Source organism: Pinus tabuliformis, chromosome 2_1, assembly GCF_031772625.1.
Source record: "Pinus tabuliformis cultivar Carrire ecotype Pingquan chromosome 2_1, CPIR1, whole genome shotgun sequence".
Classification (NCBI taxonomy): domain Eukaryota; kingdom Viridiplantae; phylum Streptophyta; class Pinopsida; order Pinales; family Pinaceae; genus Pinus; species Pinus tabuliformis.
The window spans coordinates 649,384,520-649,392,871 of record NC_142299.1 but is presented as its reverse complement, the minus strand read 5'-3'; positions in this window follow the sequence as shown (position 1 = coordinate 649,392,871).

Sequence of the window (8,352 nt, the reverse complement as noted above, 5' to 3'; positions counted from 1 at the left end):
TGCAACATGGTTGGTTCTTGTGTTACAACCAATTTTGTTGTTGCATTCAACTTTGATTTTTAAACTTTGCATAATGATAATTTGATTATTGTTGCAAAGTATATTTTTATTGGATTGCATCATGGTTGGTTCTTGTGTGACAGCCATGATTGTGTTTGTATCCAATTATTCTTTAAGCACTTTTGAAAAGCCATTGTATGCTCATAATAATGTAATAGTTAATATATTTTGGAAGTATGTGGGCTTTTGAATATGATATGAACATGGCAAGATATGAATATGAATGTATTCCCCCCCAACTGATGGTATTGCCAATTTTATGAAATGAGAAAGAGAAATGTTTTTCCAGCAGTTATCATTCTAGCTTTTTATGGAATTGTATGGTCAAAAGTTAGAAAATAACGTACCTTAACTTACCCTTTGGAAATGGATGAATTGTATGTGTGGTAGCTACAAAATTCTGATCATAATATTCTTTAAGTGGCTGGCCAAAAAGAGTCATGGATAAAAAAGTGAAGATGACTTTTTATTGCTTCTACTAAAACTTGTTGAATCTGCTCCAAAATGCTGAAAATAATAGTCTTCATGTCTTCAAAACTCATTGGCACAATTCTTACTATGTGAATAAATGTTTTGATGTTGAACATAGCAGGAAATTGTTGACTTAGTGGCCATTAATGGATGCGACTAGTCAGCACGAGAACTCTCACCATTGATGGCAATGAGAGTCAAGATGCCCAAACACATCTTTCTAGGTACGAATAAATTTGCCGATGTCGAGTCACCTAGAAGATTCGATGAACAATGGAAATTAATGTATTCCCATTGTTCGTCAGCATGAGGACTTGCCATTAAGGCATGCAAGCCTCAAGGTGTTTTTGTAAGGAATTTAGACTCAAAGGACTATGGACTCAATAATCTGCATTGAAGTAGGGTTTATTTGTGAAATGAAAATGATAGGAAAGGGAAAATGAAAATGGAAGATGGCAATGGAAAGTAGTAATGGAAATGGACAATAAGCATGTAACTGAGCCTCTTGCTTTTATTTGTGGGTTAGGAGTGGACAAAAAGTAATGGAAAGTGTATGTGAATGTAAATGGAAAATATGAAGGGAAATGAGGTGAATGGTTTATTATGAAGTATGGATGTAATGGAGATAATAGTATCTCAAAGTTTTGAAAGTGTTTGGATCTGATTTTGCATTAGCATGTGCTCATGCATTGATGTTTCTTCTTTGTTGTTGATCATCCTCTTATGAAACAAATTGGTCTCTAAGAGAGACACTATTCACTTGTAGTCATCTGTCCTTCCTCCTGGAACCTGCAAAAAAACTAATACTTCTTTTGCAATGGAATGTAAGATTATCAAAAGAGAGAGGTGGCAAATCTCCCTAGTTATGATATTTACACACAAAACTAAGAATTCGTATTAATGAAACAAGTTCACGAAGGAAAACCAAAAGAATATATACCTTCTTCGGATTTAGTGCCTCAAGTTAACTGTTATATCTTTTGAGCAATTTCTTCATTTTTGATTGTTTCAAATTCTGATGATGGATTTCTCATTGTGTAGATCTCATTGATATTTTTCCAACGACACTTGAATCATCGAAATCTGATTTCGTATGAGAAAGTTAGGCTGATTTGAACATTGAGGTTTTTCAGCAGCAGAATTAATGTTCAGCTGCAGAATGGCTTTAGCTGCAAAACATGCACAGTTTCTGTAGCTAAAAATCTTGAATAGAAAGTTAGCTATCCATTTTTCATCATTAGTCCAAAATTAATCAATACCTTTCAGAACAGTGAGCAAATAATCTACTTATTTCATTGATATATATATATATATATATATATATTACCTGTGAACCTTTGGTTTTGTTTTTCATTTTGCTCCTTGAAGTCAAGAAGAATATGCGGCGACATAGTGATAACACACACCTTGAAAATAGTGATGGCTTCTTCATTTTGAGACAATGAACCAAATCAAAATTCATGCCCAGATATTTTCCAAGCTACCCATGTAGTCGTTTTTCCCTCTTGACACTTGAAACCTGCAGAAGCGTGAAAGTAGCTACGGAACAACCAATTAGTTGTGGAACAGTCATAAGTTTCTATAGTTGACTTCCCTTTGACCAGAGTCCTCTTCATCGTTCTAGGCGAGATGGATAGGATACCATCCATGCTCTGATGTTTTCCAAGCTACCCATGTGGTCCTTTTCCTCTCTTGACACCTGTAACCTACAAAAGCATGGAGATCGCTGTGAAACAACAAATTAGCTGCGGAATGTGGCTACGTTCCGTAGCTAAAAGACAACCAAGAAATCATTTTTTTGATTTAAGTTACGGGAAAAGAGATTTTATGCAGCCAAGTACCAAGGAGAAAGTCCAAGACCACAGCTGGTGCACATGATCAATCTTTCATGAGCCTCTGTTCTCTGCTATTCTTCAAATTTCCCTTCACTGTTTGCGTGAAGAAGACTGTGTATACGGTAGTGGTATATGGAAGCAAAAAATAGTTATAGATATGGGGATGAAATAATAGAGTATGTGGGAGGAAAACGATAGATATAGGGATAAAACATATAGGGTATATGAAACAGGGGAACTGTATTCATGAAATAGTGCAGAAGATGTATGGAATGGAGTGGCTACACACATCAAATGTGTGTAAAATGGAGTACTGCTAAACACAGAGAGAATCGAAAACAGAAGGAAGGATTTAGCTCAATGTATTCAAATGCTTGCATACTCAAGAAGACTGCGAAAGTAAAAGCAAGGAACTATGTGTAATAAAGGAAAAACAAGGTTGTGAAGAGCCGTATCCAATTAGGTTAGGTCATGTATTTAGCCGTTAAACCAGTGTATAGTGAAGTACGAGTTAAAATCAGAGATTACATGAACCAAGTTGGATTCTTAGACGCCATATGGATTGAATGCCACAGCATGAATTTGTTTTCAAATCGGAATTCCCTTCCTCAAGCGCGCCGTGTTTAAACAGGGTTCTGTTCATTTAATAAAATCCATTTTTCCTCACGCAGCATGCCAAATGGGGCTTTAGAGAACTGAAAAATTCTCCCAAACCGTTGTAGAATTCTCCAAACCATTTCTGGGTTATCTAATTGACCCCGTCCCCGAAAAAACCCATGTTTTTTTTCCTAATTCGTTTTCATTTGGCCGGAATGTGCAGTTAAAGTTTGACGTTTTTACAGTTCTGCGTTTTTCTGGAAGTATTGCATTCGACTTTCTGGGTTTGATTTGTTGTGTCAACACAGACAATAGCAAATGAACGGTGATCTGAACATTGGAACTTTTCAAGGACACCTCGAAGGGTTGCCCCAAATCTAAAGGTAGTCCCTTTCGATCTGTAATCTTCTGTAAACACATCCTCTTGATTGCTTTCTATCATGCCATTTTTTTTTAATGTCAAATACTTTATGGAATTTGATTGTTGTTGCAGGGTCGAGCAATGGCTGAAAAATGCAGTGACTGCATGACTGAAAGGAATACGGGTAGGTGAATGACCTCCAGACAAGAAATGCAAAGATTTACTATGTCCACCATAACTTCAAGAAATGCAGAGATTGTTTTATTATGTGAAATGTGGATATATATATATATATATATATATATATATCTATATCTATATCTATATCTATATCTATATCTATATATAAAATTACATATGTTATATTTTCAAAAATTAAAAATATACATATATATTTTACTAAACAAAATAATAAAATTTATTTATTATTATTTTTTTTAATGTATTTTTTTAAATTGATTTGTTAATAAAATTGTATGTTATACTTTCAAAACAATATACTTATATATTTCATTAAACAAAACAATGATTTTTTTTTTTTAATGATTTGTTATTTAAAATTATATATATATATTTTCAAAGATTTAAAAATATACATATATATTTTATAAAACAAAACAATTTAATGAAATTAAAGTTTTTCATTGAATCAAATGAAATGATGAAAATATATATATATTTTTTAAACATAAAAATTCTTTTTTTGATCCTCCAGATCACACAAAGTGCAGGAGGAGAGTATACTCGAGAAATTATTGATTTTTTTTTAGATGTAGGAAATAAAATCTCCTAATTACACTTCCCCGGAAACGGCGCCAAAATGTCTAGTCAATTTAGTGTCCTAAATTGCTCCACATATATTATCAATCCAGGTATCGTAAACTGATGAAGTGTGGTGCACTATATGTGCTTAGTTAACTTTTCTCTTACCTCTTTGTTTTATAGTTTATGTTGTTTTTGGGGGTTTTGTTTCTTATGCTTAAGGAAATTAATCTAAGAAAGAGAATTTATGCTTCTAGGTGAAAATCTCTAAATGTTAATGGTTAACTAAATCTAATGACTTTCAATGTTAAAATCTAATTTCTAAAGAAAGGAGAAAAGGAAATGAACATTAAATCAAAACAAATCAAAACTTTGAACAGTTAGATTAATCTAAGCTAGCAAAATGTCTATGAAATGAAAGCAAAAAAATTAACAGCTAAATGAAGTGTTTTATCACTTTGCTATACAATTTTGGGAGAACTACTTCCTTGTGATAGCATTTTTGAGGGACTCCATACTTCATTGTTCTAAAACTGAAAATAAAATTTAAATGAAAGGCTAAGACTGAAAGTGAAATTGCAACTAATCTACAATAACAGCTAAATGAAGTGTTTTATCACTCCACTATACAATTTTGGAAGAACAACCTCCTTGTGATAGCATTTGAAGAGATTCAATACTTCATTGTTCTAAAACTAAAAATGAAATTGCAACAAAAGTAAATACAAAACATATAAAGAAAAACTAATCTACTATGTGTTCTAATGCTCCAAGCACCAATTGGAAAATACTTTCTTGGACTATTTTGCTAACCATAGATTACACAGTTAGATAAATCTACAATCAACCGGTTGAACACACTTGCATGAATGGAAAATCTAAACTATTAAACTTGAAAACAAACATAAAAATAAAATGGCATACTTGAATGAAATCAAAGCAAAACTACAAAATAAAATCTACTCTACCTTACATTCTAATATGCTCCATGACATCTACTTCACATCTCCTTCCATGTTGGGAACATCAAAGCTTTATTCAAATTCTTCAAAATTACAAAAGTTTACAAAGCTTTTCAAAACTACAAAAGCTACCAAAAGTTACCAAATGAAGGAGAGAGATATCCTATTTATACAAAAAGATGAGAAGTCATCTCATTAATGAGAGTCCATGAATCTCCCCCTATACCTCTAGAGTTCTAATCAAAATAGGAAATGATAAGACATATGTCTTCTTAGAGTTTCAATACAAACAGGAAATATGACACATGTCCTCATGATCCCATGATCCTCTCCACTCAAATTCGAATTTGGCCTTGGGATGCCACATAAAGGTCTTCTAGAAGCTTCATTTTGACATACACATGTCAACAATCTCATCCCAGTTGTTAGGTGTAAGCATATGCACATTATTTTCTAATTTTTAACCACAAATTCACTTAAAAATGCTAAGAATTAATAAAGTTTGGAAAAACATAGATGTGACCCAATAATGATGAAAGTGAGATGAATGTAGTGACATGGTAGTGAAATGAAAGTGAAATGGAGGTGATATAATGGACATGATAGTGAAAGTGTAATGGAAGTGAATGACAATTTCAAGACCCAACAGTCAACCAATGTGTCGATGGCTGCATTGGAAATATCACTTCACGTGATCAGGCCCATGCACCGTTAGCTTAGGAGTAGGAGCAGTGTTTGTTTTCATTTTGCTTGCTGCATGCTTGTTTGCTTTCCTGTTTTGCATGTTTGTTTGTTTGTTTGTTTGTTTGTTTGCTTGTATGTTTGCTTACTCGCATTACTTTCACTTTTACTTCTGCTTTTTCTTTGTTTTGTTTATTTTGATTGCCATTATTTTTTACGTTCGTCTTGTTTGCTTGATATATTACTATTTTTGTTTCCATAAATACGTGCTGCCAACTACTACGTTATGGATTTTGAATAGAGTATGTGGCTGAGATAGGAAGAGACTTGTGACACTGCAGCACTTGGCCAATCTTGTGTCCGTCTTCTCTGTGCTTGGTTACAACCTTCGGTCGATGAAGTCTTGACGGAAAATACAAACCGTTTGCAAGGGAAGTTTTGGCCCAACCATGAACCTGTGTCCACACTGGGAAGCCCCAAGCCTATACTCAATTTTCTGCTCTATGTGTTTAAGCTCATCCAACTAGCAGAAACGGAGAAGGGGAAAATCTAAACGAGCAAACTTATGTCAAAGGTATTACATGCTTCTCTGAAGGAACAACCTCTTCTACTCTCAATAAGTCAGGATCCCTCTTCCGCCCCAAAAATAAATAAGTGCTTATGCACAATCCTCTTGAAAAATACAGAGGCGAAAGAAGAGAAAGGATTCTTGCACAGGGAGGTGCAACATACAACTCCACTGGGGTACTGACCAAGATCGCTGGCAATGGAGCAATGTGTGTGTTCCTGCGTGACTCTGTTGGGGTACTATCTAGGCCTACTGGCAGCGAGCAACGCCAGAGATGAAAACTTATACTATGAAATTTTCAACTCGCAAGCTAAACTACCCTTCCTAGATTCGAAACAATGTGATCAAGATTAACTTTTGATTGTGTTTGAATGAGTTGGAAAAAGGGTAAACCATGTATGTCCATGGGGTAAGTGAGGAAGCTGAAGTAACCCGCAGAGTGATTCAATACTCCCTGAAAGACCAAGGCCCTGTGCTAGAAATGAATCGAAATAGAGAAGTTGGATTTCTACCAATGTGTCGCCAAGTGTTATAGCGGATACAACCACCCTCCAAAACTTTGGCCTGCACCCAATTTTAGAGCCTCCCTTGAGAGTTTCACTTGATGATTGCACACACTCGGGTTCACTCCATGAGCTCGTGTGTGTCTTTACATTCACCTTGCTTGTTTATTGCACTCAAGTCTCTGCATGTCAATGTCTAAGTCATGCTTGCGACCATGTTCTGGTTATGCTCAAAGCCTTTGCTTCGTATGTGTTTGCTGTGTTTGCCATGAAGGAATCTATCACACTCACACACAGAGTCCCATTCACTGTCACGCAAGCATCGTCTCAATCATGAATGATCAACCACGAGTGTCGCGCTCGTCGCTTGCACCGTCGGTTAGTCATGTTGAAAATTTGTGTTTTATGGTTTGGTCGGCTCTTCGTCAAGTCATGCAAGTATGTGTTCATATGATCACATATTCATCTTTCGATTGTTCACACACTTAGTCATTTTTGCTGAAGTACTGGCGACTAGACTCCTCACTGACAGCCGAACCATCACTCTGCTTTCGACTTGATTGACTGTCAGCCAGAACAACACAAAAGTAAAAAGTTAGTTATTTCAAGTTGTTTTGCTCACAAACAATTCAATCAGCACTCATGTTGGCCACCTGGATAGTCGACCGGTTGTTCATCTCATAAATTGTGTAGTGCTCATGAGCAGGCCTCCCGCTTCCCATCAGTCAGCTCAGCTCAAAAATTGCGCAAAGATGATCAATAGGCTGACCTCCCGACCTTAATGCAATTTTCCCAGCTAGCAACTCCAAGTAGCAGACTGCATGTTCCCTCCAGGAATTGTGCAGTTTCTGCTGCCAGTGACTGAGCAGCCAACTGGAAGTTTCCTCTGGGAATTACGCAGATCTGGCTACCAGTGACCCCAACAGGCAACTGGTAGTTCCCTCTGGGACTTGCGCATATCTGGCTGCCAATGACCCCAACAACCAACTAGCAGTTCCCTCTGGGAATTGCACAGTCTGGCTGCCAGTCTCCTAGGAAGTTCCCTAGAAAAACTACGCAATCCCTGTAGGTTTTAACCCCGTATAGTAATTACCTGCATACGAATTCTAAGAACAGAAAATAAACAATGCGAGAGCAAAACACATAAAACACATATGCATAGAGATTTTCCCCTGGATCCTAAAACCGAGACTACCAGCTTGATTTTGCATTATGTTCCTTTCAATGTTACAATACATATTTATACATGCCGAACCATCCAATACCATGGACCGAAAACCATCGCGTCCAAAACCATGTGCGAAAACCATGCACAAAACCATAGGTAGGTCTGCCCAAACTAATATAGGGTCCAAAAAAAAATTCCCCTAGGTGCTGCCCCGGACCTCGTAAAGCAGGGCTACTCGCCCCCCTCAAACCCCTTGGACAGGGGGGGCTTTTGCCCCCCCTGTGACCCCCCGCTACACAATCGGCTCAACAAAGGTGGGGCTCCGCCCCCCCTCTAAACCCCCCGGTTAACTACGTAGGCTAGTCATGGAAAGAATATAACACA